The sequence below is a fragment of the Camelus bactrianus genome, chromosome 20, assembly GCF_048773025.1.
Source record: "Camelus bactrianus isolate YW-2024 breed Bactrian camel chromosome 20, ASM4877302v1, whole genome shotgun sequence".
Lineage (NCBI taxonomy): Eukaryota > Metazoa > Chordata > Mammalia > Artiodactyla > Camelidae > Camelus > Camelus bactrianus.
The window spans coordinates 26861464-26875717 of record NC_133558.1 but is presented as its reverse complement, the minus strand read 5'-3'; the positions used below and the strand labels follow the sequence as shown (position 1 = coordinate 26875717).

The 14254-nt window shown below is 39.6% G+C and overlaps 1 long non-coding RNA gene across 1 annotated transcript in view; it reads left to right on the top strand.

Moving 5' to 3' along the window:
• The window catches only part of LOC123613929 (uncharacterized), a 28603-nt gene extending 15059 nt beyond the window's left edge, over nt 1–13544 (top strand). The window contains exons 4-5 of the long non-coding RNA XR_012501136.1: nt 11889–11989; nt 12552–13544. This is a non-coding gene — a long non-coding RNA (uncharacterized LOC123613929). The remainder of the gene's footprint in view (nt 1–11888; nt 11990–12551) is intronic.
• Nucleotides 13545–14254: the final 710 nt, after the last annotated feature.

Sequence of the window (14254 nt, the reverse complement as noted above, 5' to 3'; positions counted from 1 at the left end):
AAGGAATACTTTTCACTTAAGAAGCCAATGCAGGCGTACTTCAGAGTTTTATGAAGAACACCCCCATGTGCCACACTCATTTGATCCTCAGCATCCTGCAAGGCTGGCGGAATGGGACAGTAAGAATAAGAACAAGGCCCGTTTGCAGGACGCGGGCCTTTATTGTCTTACAGCATCACGTTCTTTTCACCCCCTCCCTATCCCAAGATTAAATTCCTCTGTTTCTTTCTGAAGGAGGGTATGCCCCAGTGCAAAGCCAAGACTTACCCATATTGATCCTCAATTCAAGGAGTTTTGTTTATCCATTGTTCTCATTTAATCAGAGAATCATGAAAATTACTTAAGTGGATTTACTTCCAATTATTTCTTTTCAGTAAATGTCACCAAATAATTCATGAGTAAGAATTTAACTGATCAAATTGGGCCTCAAAAATACCTGCTTTCTGTTTTGTAGTTTTAGAGTCAATAGAAACCAGAGAAAAGTCGAGAGGAAAGATGCATAAATATGAAATCTGGAGCCTAGTGGGTAGAAATAAACTTAAGTAAAATTGCTCCAGGTGATTGCTTAGCACTCCTGGAACTTCTGCTTAATCTCAGGTAGCACAAGGACACAGAGCTTCTCCTACACCTAACACTCCTCAGCAGTCTTCAGAATAGTTATAAAAGACGGGGGAGGAGGGAGGCTGGTTAAAAAAAATGTTCTGCAATTCCTTTGTTAATGCTGAGTAGGGGAAAAAGAAATCTACAATAGTCACAATGCTATAAGCAGAAGTTCCAAGTTCCTGTTCAATTGTACATCCAGGGAATTATTCAATAAAAAAGTGTGCCAACTATGTATTAGGTGCTGTTCTATAGCCATTTCAAAGTCTGACTTAAAATACTTCCTTTGGAATGGATAATTCATGATTAAAATTTCAAAAATTTTAATGTACAACTCATGATTGGAAAATTGGAAGTGTACAGTGAAAAATAGTGCTGACATTGAGTGTCCCACCCCAGAGGACACTAGCATTAACAGAATCTTTTGTATAGACGTGGAAGAATGGGAGCAAATGTAAAACATATTCTCATCTACCCCGCACCCTTTTTACAAAATGATGGTTATTTTCCTCTACTTAGTTCAAAGTGCCTGATTTCAAAGTGCCTGAAGGAATTCCTCCTTCTTTTATGACTGTATAGTATTTCACGATATGCATGTGCTGGCAATTTAACCAGTCCCTTATACATGGCATTGTTTTAATTTTTTTTTTTTTGCTAATATAAACAAACCTGTGATAAATTACCTCTTACATGCATCATTTTGGAACATACATATCTAAGATAAATTTTCAGAAGTGCAGTTGCATTTGCATGTTTATAATTTTGATAGCCATTGCCAGCTTGCCTTCCTCACCAAGTGTGTTGCTATCAAACTGTTGATTTTTTGCTAATTGTCAGTATCTCAGAATGCTTTGGTTTGGAGGTGGTCCATGACCAACTTTATCATATGATCTAACACGTGGTGGCACATTTCATCACAGTATCTAAGAATTCTCATGACCTCAAGAGCAGTCCACAGAAAGCCAAGCAGAATGATCAAACAGAAAGAATACAGGATATGGCTCCCAGCTGTGAAACAGAGAGACAGAAAGATGGTAGGTGATAGTCCAACTAGAAATTGTTGGTATGTCTCTGACCTAGTCCAAAGGTCTATACGCTTTTAGTAATACTTCAGCAGAAACTTAAATATTGTCTGGAATTGGGTATTACGTTTGCTTTGATTCTGGCTTCTTTCAAAGACAATTCCTAAGTGGCAGTAGGTTTCAGCTCCCTCATCTCAGTAGGTAAATGGGCCTCACCGCTATTTGTCTGCAGAAGGCAATGGACTTGTTTAACCCAAATATTCAATTGGCATACAGTTGCTCTGACATCCGGAGCAATTCTAAAGGTTCTGTCCACATAGCAGGATTTGAATGCTCCGAAATTTGGAATGCATCTCAACATGCATGTCTTAAAGCCAACATCTTAAGCAGATTTTCCTGTCTTTCAGTTCATTTGTTTTCTTATGAAACAAGGATATTGTAACAGCTAGCAGTAACCGTGTCAGCTTGTTCTTTCAGAGGGAGCTTGTTTTCTTTATCTCGAACAGATGAGGAACTCAATAACAGATGCTGGGCTGTGTTCAACTGTTGCAGAGGAACCTACATTTGCAGGTGTAGGACAAGCTTAATGGTGAAACCACAAACAAATGCAGTAACATTCTCATTTCAGAAGTGACATCATCCAAGTTGTAGTTCTTGTATCTGCCTTTACTACAGGGACACCTTGGTTCCAGACTCAGTTTGGCTTGTGTACCTTCTACATCACTAATAAGTTGTTTTCCTAAGAAGTCTGAGTGCAGGGATTGGTGTGCTTCAAGAATCTTGCACTTTCCCATGTGTTACGGACATATTCCTGCAGCATTTTAAGGATGTGAGCACAGCTGTTGTCTCCATGGTGCCCCCATGGCTGGGGATAAACAGTTTCAATGGTGTTGCCTTAGCTCTGACCTTATGTACCGATTCATTCAGTTGAGTCTGTCACTCATCTGCTGAACAGTGGGGGCCAGGACACGGCCTTGAATGCATCTGGCTTTCGGCTGCCTGGCCAGATCACTTGCACCCGGGTCAGTATCAGAGGTGGTAACAAATCTAATCCTCCAGTGGCAATATGGTTTTTATTTTTTAATCACTTAGATTTTAATTTGTTTTTTAGTTTAGCCTCTGCATCCCTTTCTCAAGGCAGCTGGCTCCCTAGTCTAGAAACAAGTATCATAATTTTTTAGTGAATCCTTGTAGAAACAGTCTATGCATATACAAGCAAGTACATCCCAAACCCAAAGCACATTCAGCTGTACTTTAGTAATTTTTTGTCAATTGTCACAAATGTCTGTCATTAGCACACTCCTTGGGAGCACATGGTCAATAGCCCATACATACGTAACATGTCTTTTAGAGGCTGCGAGTTACATCCACAGTATTCCTCTGCAGCGGAGACCTGGCTCCTTCCTAGGATTTTGGCAGTCCCTACGTTATCAGGAACCTACTTATAAAACATCTCCTAAGTGATATCTCCTGGGGATATGTAAAATATTCTTGTTTTGAAAGCTCTTAATCATATACAAAAGCAGAAGGTTTTATTATTATCCTGTATCCAGTCTTGTTTCGACTGTCCCTTACTGGATTATTTAAAAGCAAATCCCTGATCATAATTCATTCTGAGATGACTTTTTCAAAAATGAGTAGGAATACCCATTTTAGAGGGTACAGTTTCCTAATAGCTTTTCCAAAGCTAGACCCTTACTGTGGCCAGTCCCACAATAACTATCTACCCCTCTCCATATGGTCCCTGTCGTAACCCGGAGCTGTTCAGCAGCATTCAGTGTTGAGATTTTTTCCCCCCTAAATCATTAGAATACAGCCAGAAGGGCTTCAGCCAAAGGGTTAGAAGTGATGAAGGTGGTGCAAAGCACCGAGAACCAGCCCACACGGAGCGTCGCAGGAGATGCCCTTTTCCCCATGCAGATTTTGGGAGAGGGTCCCCTTCTTCCCCATTCGCTCAACCTAAACAGGCTGGCCATATCAGACCTCCTGACTAATCATGCTTCTTTCTGCCTCATTCCAACTAATATAGCCATGTAGGAGATATTTGGAATTTTAGATTTTTTAAAAATAGCCTACTGAAAACAGAAGCTGGTGCACGAAGCCCTGGGACTCTTTCCACCGAAGACACTAGGTAGGAAAGACAGGAGATAGTGAACAGAAAAAAGATTAGAGATTTAAACACACACACACAAAGGCTTTAGCTACCAAGACCCTTAGAAGCAGACTAGAGACAGGCTGGGAAAGGTGATGCTTAAATCTATGGCTGGAGTGCAGAAATACATGTTTGACTAAATGTGTGCATGGGCAGAACAGGTCGGGGGCAGACTTTGCAGCCTGAACCAGAATGTTGCAACAATAGCCCTGGACACCAGAACACACCCGTACAATGCTTAAGCACTCACCCGGATATTTTGACAGAAGAGAATTGTGCTGGCTGAGTGAGACTTGACAAATAAGATACTTGCACAATTGAGTTCCTCACTTTTATTATTTCTAGGAAGGTAGACACCAGAAAGAAAATCAGTTCTATCTGGAGCCCAAATTTTCCAAGAAATGTATTAGGCAGGGTAGCTCTGAGATCCAGCCAAAGCCCAGGAAGTCACCTTAGGGGAGAGAGGAGAGTATTCTGGACTCCAGGGCAGGTCTTTTTTTTTTTTTTTTTAAGGAAATTAAGGACTACTTATCAGAAAGAAACACCTTGAAGATACTGGCTTGTACTGAAAAAAAGCATTTCTGAAAGGAAATTTGGAAGCCAGAAATGGCCTGGGGTACAGAACAAGAACCCAGTCAAGGGATCTGGGCCCAGCAAGACATGTCCAGGTGGAAGTCAGTGGGAGCGCCTGACTCACAGAGGGTCAGAGAAAGGCAGTCTGGAAAACACGCTCTCCTTTTCTTAAAATAGTGTGTTCCCTAATAACCCTGGACTGACTGTAAAAAATCACTATAACTCTATAGATCTTAAACCAAAGAAGGTTTCCTCCAGGTATGGAAGTGCAGAGTTGAGTTAAACCCTCATTAATCTCCCTCTTCTGGGAAAATGTCAGATTCTGTATTAGTGGTCATTGGAGCCTATTAAACAACTTAAATTGGTGTTGGGGGTTGGTTCAAGGGTAGATTTAAAGCAGAAATTAGAGCTTGCTGATGACCGGAGAGCAATGGCATGTCTCCAGCAGGACTATTGTGTTTACTAGTGGTACCAAGCGCTGCCAAACTCTGGACTAAAGTGAGAAGACCAGACAAATATTTGCTCATGAAAGAGATACTAATTATGAACATGGTTTCCGATCTTGTTGGCGCAGCACAAACTATTCTGGCCACAGGTATTCCATGACCTTGGCTTCAGTATTATATGAGCTAATTCTTCATCTTTGAAGTGTTTGAGAACTAAGTCTGAGTATTTGTATAAACTACCCATTCTTCATCCCAGTTGTTTAAACGCGTTGCTCATTTTAATTTTGAATTTTGACAGCAGGGACTTCCCCAGCACCACAGCTGGATCTACCTGGAGGTTTGACCTGCCCCTTTCTCTAAGAAACAGCATCCAACAGTCTCACATACGGGGGGCTGTTCTCAGGTGGTTTGATGTTTTCAAAAGGTGGTTTTATGGGAGGTTCCAGGACTCCTAGCTGATGCCTGTCACTTGCAAAATAGCAATCACAGTTCTCCCACCTCCTCTGTACTCATATCAAGGTTTGTGACGTCTCTGGTCACTAGAGATCAACTTCAAGCTGTTCTCTGTTGACAGAAACCTTAAAGTTTCTCCAAATCTTTCCCAAGAACATTCCTTAACTGCTTTAGTCTTTCTTCTACGTGGAGGCTGGTGACACTGGTGACACTTCAGTTTCTAAGGAGGAAGGGGAGTAAGTAGTTCTCTTACATACGTTTTGCTACCCGAGCTGGGGTGGTTTCTGTGGCAAATTTAACCTTCTTAGTTGAAAAGATGCACTTTGCATCCACCTCATGAACACATCATGTCCCTCGTCAACCTCCCTGATGAGATTGGAGGAAGGTGACCACGGCTGCCATATTCAGTTAACCAGCAGACAGTATTCCAAATTTTCAAAAGTTCCAATTTTATCAACAATATATAGAGGTGATGACAGACACTAGGTCTCTTCCCTTCTCTTTAATCCCTCTAGGCAGAACCCACTGACGTTGTAAGCACACACAAATACAGACTCTTTCATCGGGTCAGCCTGCTTCTTCACTTGGGCGCACTGACATTTTCTGAAGGCTGGTCCCTTGGGAAATTTGTGTCTAATAAGGCTAATATATTTCTTAATGACAACTTTTGAAGTCATCCCAGTTGGCTTTGGTACATGACATGGATTCAGAAACAACCACTGATTTGGGGGGCCCAGAAACAAACCGTGATCTTCCCCATCAGGTCTCAAGATGTGGGTACCCCTGGAGTCCAAACAAGATGTGACTTCCTACCAATTGACACAAACATTGTGATTTTCAGAATTTTCAATTTAGAGTCACTCAGCCAGAGTTAGCTGAATTAAAAATTGTAATGGAGCTTTTGTTGCATACCATAAAATATTTCAGCATGGCGATATACCTTTCTCTTTGCTGCCCTGTCTACTGGCTTTTTTTTTTTTTTTTTTTGGTGTGTGTGAATATTTGAAAAGTACTTTGTAGAGCAACCTAAGTGTCCTACAGTAGTACTGAATTTTTGTGATCAACCTCTCTATGTTTAGGTTATTTAAAAAATCAGTTGGGAAACTTTAATCAGAGCATTCAATAGGGTGCCAAAATACATCAGTTTTTAGGGGAAAAAAAGCATTGATTTAAAATAAGGTTTGTAAACAGGAAGACATTGAAATTTATTCCTGCAAACGCAAGAGAAGAACTGTATCTATCAAAATGGCTACAATAAAAAAATAACGACCGTACCATAAGCTGGTGGAGAAACAGAGCCACTCGTACATTGCTGGTGCGAATGAGAACTCAAATAGTACACAAGATTTAATTCTTTAACCTTTTAATTTTGAAATGATTATAGATTCACAGGAAGTTGCAACAAACCTGCAGAGATGTTCCCTGTACCTGTTAGCTCTCCTCCCTCAGTGGTAACACCGTACATAACCACAGCACACCAGCAAATCTAGGAAAGTGACATCGGTACAGCCCACAGCACTTACTCAGATTTCTCCAGTTTTACGTGTGTTCCTTTATGTATGTGTATAATTTTATGCAACTTTATTACATGTGTTGCTTCATGGAACCACCATTATGGTCAAGATACAGAACTATTCCATCACCACAAGGCTGCCGTGTGTCACCCTTTTAGAGCCACACCAGCTCTCTTACCCCCATTCCTAACCCCTGGCAAGCACTATAATTTTGTTATTTCAAGAATATTCTAGAATTTTGTTCACCATTTTACAGTGTGCAATCTTTTGAAATTGGCTTTTTCCACTCAGTATAACTCCCTTGAGATCTGTTTAAGTTCTTGAGTGTATCAGTGGTTTGCTCCTTTTAATAACTGAGTACATTCAGCCCTCCATATCCAAAGGTTCCACATCCTCAGGTTAAAAATATTAGAAAGAAATTCCAGAAAGTTCCAAAAGGCAAAACTTGAATTTGCTGCAAGCCAACTACTATTTCCATAGCATCTACGTTGTATTTACAATGATTTCCATAGCATGTATGTTGTATTAGGCTTTATAAGCAAGCCAGAGATGATTTAAAGTATACAAGAGGATGTGCATAGGTTATATGCAAATATTATACTTACGCCATTTTATATAAGGGACTTGAGCATCCTCTGATTTTGGTATTCTTGGTTGGGAGGAGGGTGCGGTTCTGGAACCGGTGCCTGGCGGATACTGAGGAATAACTATAGTAGGATTGACTGTGCTGCAGTTTATTCAACTCTTTCCCCATTAAAGACATCTGGGTTGTTTCCAGTATTGGCAAATTTGAATAAAACTGCTGTGAACATTTGTGGAAAGGCTTTTGTGTGAACATAATTTTCATTTCTTTGAGCTAAATTCCCAAGAGTACAATGATTGAGTGATATAGAAACCGCATGTTTAGTTTTAAAAGACATTGTCAAACTCATTTCCAGCGTGGCGGTACATTTTACATTCCTGCCGGCGATATATGAAAATCTAGTTTCTCTTCATCCTCACCAGCATGTGGTGGTGTCAGCCTTTCTGATAGGTGTGCCGTGATAGCTTACTGTGGCTTTAATTTGCGTGCATCTAATGGCTGATGGTGTTTATGTGATTGCATGTGCTTATTTTTCATCTGTGTGTCCTCTCTGTCCTTGTATGTTGCTCCTTTTCTAACTGGACTGACATTTTTCCTCTACTGTTGAGTACTGAGAGTTATTTACATATTTTACATACAACAGCTCTGTTGAATACTTGGTTTGCAAATATTTTCTCCTGGCCGGTCACTAATCTTTTCATCCTCTAAAGACCTCGGGCAGAGCAAAACTTTTAATTTTGTTGAGGTCTAAATTACCAATTTTTTCTTTTATTCATCATGTCATATCTGAGAACTCTTCATCTACTTCTAGATCCCAAAGACTTCCCATTTTTCCCCTAAAAGTTTTATGATTTTATGTTTCATGTTTTACATTTAAAGCCATGATACATTTTGACTTAGTTTCTGTATAAGGCGTGAAGTTGAGGTTAATGCTCATTTTATTTTTGCCTGTGGATGTCAGTTGCTCCAACACCATTTGTCGAAAAGGGTATCCTTTCCCATTGAATTGCTCTGGCAGCTTTGTCAAAAATCAATTGAGCACATTTGTATGGACCTGTTTCTAAGTTCTTTGTTCTGTTTCATTGGTCTGTGTCTAGATACCACCCAAACCACGCTGTCTTGATCACTGCAGCCGTACAGTAAGCCTTAACATCAGGTAGAGTGATTCCTCCCACGTTATTTTGCTTTTACAAAATTTGCTTTAGCTATTCTAGGTCCTTTCCTTTCCATGTAACCTTTAGAATAAGCTTGTGTATAACTACAAAACACCTTTTGGGGAATTTGATAAGAATTGTATTAAACCTATAGATCAGTTTAGAGAAAACTGACATCTTTACCATATTGAATCTTCCAGTCCACAAATATAGTCTCTCTCCATTTACTGGGGTCTTCTTTCATTTCTATCATCTGTATTTTGTAATTTTTCAGCATGTAGATTCTATGCCTGTTTCGTTGGATTTATACCTCAACAGTCCATTTTCTTTGGAGCAATTATAAACTGTATGGTGTTTTTAAAATTTTGATGTCACCACGCTTGTTGTTTGTACATAATAATGCAGTTGACTTTTGTGTGTTTTGCTTGTAACCTGCAACCTTGCCAAACTCAATTATTCTAGGAATTTCTGGTAATTCCTTTGGATTGTCTATGTAGGCAGTCATATCACCTGCAAATAGAAATGGTTTTATTTTTTCCATTCCAATGTATATGTTTTTCTTTTTTTCCCCCAAGATTTAAAGTTGTATAATTGTTTCCAGTTATAAGATAAATAAATCCTTGGGCTGTAACGTACAACATGATACATATAGTTAACACTGCTGTATGAGAAGAGAGTAAATCCTAAGAGTTCTCATCACGAGAAAAAATTTTTTTCTATTTATTTGATTTTGTATCTACACGAGATGATGGATATTCACTAAACTTATTGTGATAATCATTCCATGGTGTATAAGTCAAATCAGTCTGATGGACACCTTAAACTTTACAGTGCTGCAAGTCAATTATGTCTCAATAAAACTGGAATTAGAAATAAAAAAGAAAGAGCCAGACATGCTGCTAAACATTCTACAATTCATAGAACAGTCCCCCCACAGTAAGAAACTATCCAGTCTAAACTGTCTTAGTGGAGATTGAGAAACCCTGATTTATCCTCTAAAAATCATCTCTATGGCAGGGCATGTATGAGAACTCTCTGTACTTCCCGCTCAGTTTTGCTGTGAACTTAAAAAGGCTCTAAAAAAAACACATTTATTGATTTAAAAAATTAGGTTCTATAATTGTGCCTGGGAGTATGTGGGCTTGTTTGAAGAATCGTTGGATGAAACTCCTGTTTTTAATTAGACATGTTTATATCCTGTATCAGAAATACTGAAATTGAGAAGACCTGCAGTTTTGATGCATTTAAATTTAGTGAAACATTCTAAAGCATCAGAGACGGTTTATTTAGCCAATTTTGTCTTGGAAAAATATATGTTGATGACAGGTAATGAATAGAGATAAAAATAATAAAGTACATTGGAAAGTGTTTGGGTTGATATTTATGCATTTGAATTTCAAAAAATACAATTTAGAATATCCTACATTCAGCAGATGTTCTGTGACCTTATCTGGTACTTCAGCACCTATAAAAAGCCTATTTTCACCATTAAAACTATTATAACCAATGGAAGAGTTAATTGGCCTATCCATTCCAAGTTTATTTTCATAACGTGCAACTTTGGATTGCAAGCTAAATTGGAAATAATATCATATTGAAATAGATAAAATTTTCAGAAAGATACAGTGAAAGATAATGGCTAAGAAACTTGTTGACAGTTGTGAATATATACCGATGAGAATTATCCTCCTCATAATTTTAAAAAGTTTAACTGTCAATATAAATCTTTTATTCTGCTTTCACGTAAGTGGATTTTTTTTTTATAGAAAAAATATCACTTTAAAAAGTTTAAATAGAACCGTTTAGGTCTACCAATTTAATAAAAGTCAACCTTGGTAAATATGTGTTTCAAAAAATTATAGAATTTTAACTAATTTTTTAACATCTCCTTTTACTCTAAAAAGAGTGTCCTGGTTTGGACATTAAACTACAATAATTACTTTTGGTATAACTTAACTTTGAACTCTCAGATACAGTCAGCATTATGATATTTTAAGATAGAACATCTAATATAGGTACAAGGATAAGGAATTATCTGGTAAGAGGCCCCTAGAACACTAAAAGTGGGATGGATGACCAGAGTAACCGTAATTTGGGGAAATTAGGGGACACATAAGTGGAAGCAGGTCTGGGGATTGTGCTCTTTGAAAGCTAAAGTCACCTCCGCACCTACATCGGAGAGGTGGGCTCTGGCAGCATGACAGCTCTGCCTGCTGTGGAGCAGCGTGCTTGTGGGGAAATACAGGACTGCAGATCCAAGGGGCCTGGGAAACAAGTTTACTGAATTGGGTTAAGTTGCTGGGAGTCCCATCGTTTGCTTCTGGGCTTCTCTCTTTAATAGCAGTGATAAGTGACTTCAGTGGGGATGTACAGTGTCCCCAGTGCAACACCAGTGAAGAAAAATCTGCTGCTGCACCAGCTCCCAGGATGCCTCACCATTATCAGCGGGTACGTATGAAGGTATGGACCACGGGCATCAACCTGGAGGGTCCTTTGAGTTTATCCCAGATTCCTCTGTTCCTGCGTCCAGCCCAAGCAAAGACAGGAAAAATCCCACACACACTGAAAGTGATAACTTAGAAAAACAGACAGGAGATGCTGGCTGTCATTAATTTAAAATATTCCTATAGGTCACCATTAGACAAGTGCACAGGGAATCATTCTTTGTAATACAGATGATCATTCTAATTTTTTAAAAGTTATGCTAATTGTTTTTTTAAATAAAAAACTTGCAGTTCATTAAAATTCTGAGGTATCTTCATAATAACGATAGATAGAAGTCATGAATATTAGTTGATATGATTGAAATAAAGACATCTTCACAGATATCCAAGAAAAGTATAGGTAACCCTTCACTAAAAGGTCATAAAATTAATTTATATCCATGTTTACCCTCAGTTTTATAAACCATAGAAATCACAGTTCTTAGAGTAGAACAGAGTGTTTTGAATGCTTGTACCTGTGTTTTGATTGAGATCTTACAATGGATTTTGAAAGGCTTTATTTAGACTATATGTGTACTTAACATATGTTAATGAAACTGAATGGTTTTTAATGTGTTAAAAAAACAAAGAAGCCTGTTCTGCTACTGTTATTCTAGATGGCAGACGGGGGAGGTGCACCCGTTTCCTGGGCCTGTTGTAACAAAGTACCACAAACGTGGAGGCTTACAACAGCAGACATGAGTTCCCTCACAGTTCCCCTCGGTGGGCTAGTGGCCCAAAGTCAAAGTGTTGACAGGGCGGTGCTCTCTCTGAAGCCTCTAGGGGAGTAAGGTTCCTTCCTTGCCTCTTGCAGCTCCTGGAAGCCCCTAATACTCCTTAGCTTGTGGCCATCTCTGCCTGACTTCACGTGGCCTTCTTCCCTCTGTCTCTCTTTTCTTCTTGTAAAGACACCAGTCATACCGGATTAAAGGCCCACCCTGCTCCAGTGTGACCTCATCTAACATCCATCTTAGTTATACCTATGAAGACCTCATGGCCGCCTACACAGGTACCAGGGTTTAGAACGTCAGCCTATCTTTTGGGGGGACATAATTCAACCCACAACAGGAGGTTTAACAATTCTAGGCAAGATTCTTGAAGAAACTTCTTGTCAGTGAAGGAAAAATGTGTTATGCTCAGATTATGGGTACCTTTGGGATAATCGTAAGAGAAACAGGGATGTAAACTCAAGACAAAGAGAAATTTGAAAAATCAAAAAAGTTCAGTGAATTTGTGCTAGCCTGAAACATTGCAATAAATAATATCTTGGGATCTCTTAGAGGAACCTACCATAAGACAGAGTTTCTCATTTCGAGATTTTGAATGATACGATTACTCTACTGCTAGGCATGGATGTGATCAAAGCTCGGTTAAGATAAAATGACACTATGTACTTACATATGTCATTTGAAATACTTAATGCTATTACTGGCCCCAAAGGAAGTTCAAATGCAAGCCCAGTCATATCTCCATAGAATGAGGAACTACTGGTCTATACTGGTCTTCACTTGAGGAAGTTTCTCTAGGAAACATGAAGTAGTTCATATAAATATGCTGACATCTTTCGACAGCTGGAAAGACTCAAGCTGGATGTTAACACAGCAAAGGAGCACTCCGAACTGGAAGAAGAAGAGGCAACTGACATGCCGACATGCCGCTGTGAGAACTGCAGTGGGGGACAGTTGGATGGGAAGAGAATTATGTCAGCGCTGAAAGATTTCACAGCTGTACTCCCAAACAAACCTGCAAATGCACATTATACGTACCGGAAACAAAAGAGCCTATTATTTTGTCTTCTTTTAGATAAGTGGTAAAGTACTGGGCGGTAGCAGAAAAGATCATTCTAAAGGGCAATTTAGCCTCCTGTCAGCACCTGGGTCTTGCTAGTTGTCATTTCCAAATGTATAACTACCTTTCCAAAAAGGCAGGGTTAGGCTTTGTGTAGAATGAACCCAGTCTGATAATTCTTTTTCTACACCCAGAATAATTATTTTACTGTATTGCTTTAGGACTCAGAAAGTTTCGATTTGTAGGAAGGACTTTTGGTACATGACTGAAGGAATGATTAAAAAAATCTGACATTGGAACACTGGATGGGTAAAACATATTTAATCCCTTGATTTAAGGGAGCTCCTAGGATCCTTCCAAGCTTAAGTAATGGTAAGAAGCAGAACACAATAACACAACCCAGTGCTTCACGTCCCTCTCCACATATAGATGGTGCATAAGGTGCAGCTACATCTTGTTTGGGTTATTAAGCTCTTGTTCTAACCTCCTGACCATCCTTTTTATTTCCTGCTGTGTAATACTGGGCTGGAACCCTGCAAACCACATTTCTCCTTTGCCAGTGGGCTCTTTTATAGGTTCTGCCACGAGGGGGCACTGGAAGGAGACTGGAAGGCTGCCACTGCCAGGGGCTTGCTCAGTACTTTGAGCCTGGTTCCTGTGACTGTCACCCCAGCCACTGTTGTTCACCCTGGCCGGCAGTACTTGGCTCCAGTTCTTTCCATACACCCAGAACCAGCCTCACCATATTCCCTCAGAACTCCCCAGTGCCTGTCAACCAGTTCTTTATATTAAATTCTTTCTATTAACAAACTGGTGCTGAGTCTCTTTGCCTGACTAGACCTTGACTGAAAGGCATCTATATCTTAACACAATTTCCCTATATACTGTTTACTTAACCATTATATTTGCTATGTCTGTAGGTCATTCACTGCCAAGTACAGCTATAAGACTTAGATGTATGCACGTGTGTTTGCACGGAGCTGAAAGGCATCGTCACGTGAGCTGCCTAGCCTGTGCCTCAGATTGCTCACCTTAAACAATGCCATAGTGTTCAGATCCTGCCTGGCCTGAAAAATCCTTCCAGCAGGCACTCAGTCATTAGCTGAATCATTACATTATTACATTCCCTGCATCGATGCCCAGAACTTTAGATCATGGCTTTGAAGAATGCTTAGACTCCCTTCGATTACTTGCATATCCATTCCAAAGCTTAATGAATGATTATCTTGGGATGGCTGAAGTTAAATATTTGAGACACATGGGAAATGGACGTATTAATCTATGCTGGAGAACAACTGCCCATGATAAAAGAAAAGGCACTTTATTAACCAACAACTGGGGCAGATCATTCCTTGGAGGTGCATGGTATTGTGGGAGATTTGCCTTTCATTTTGCTACCGTCAGCCCATTCTGTGATTTAACCCAGAAAGGAAAACCCGACAGTCAGAATATAGGAAGCTTTGAACCAAGAACATCTTAGGAGCCT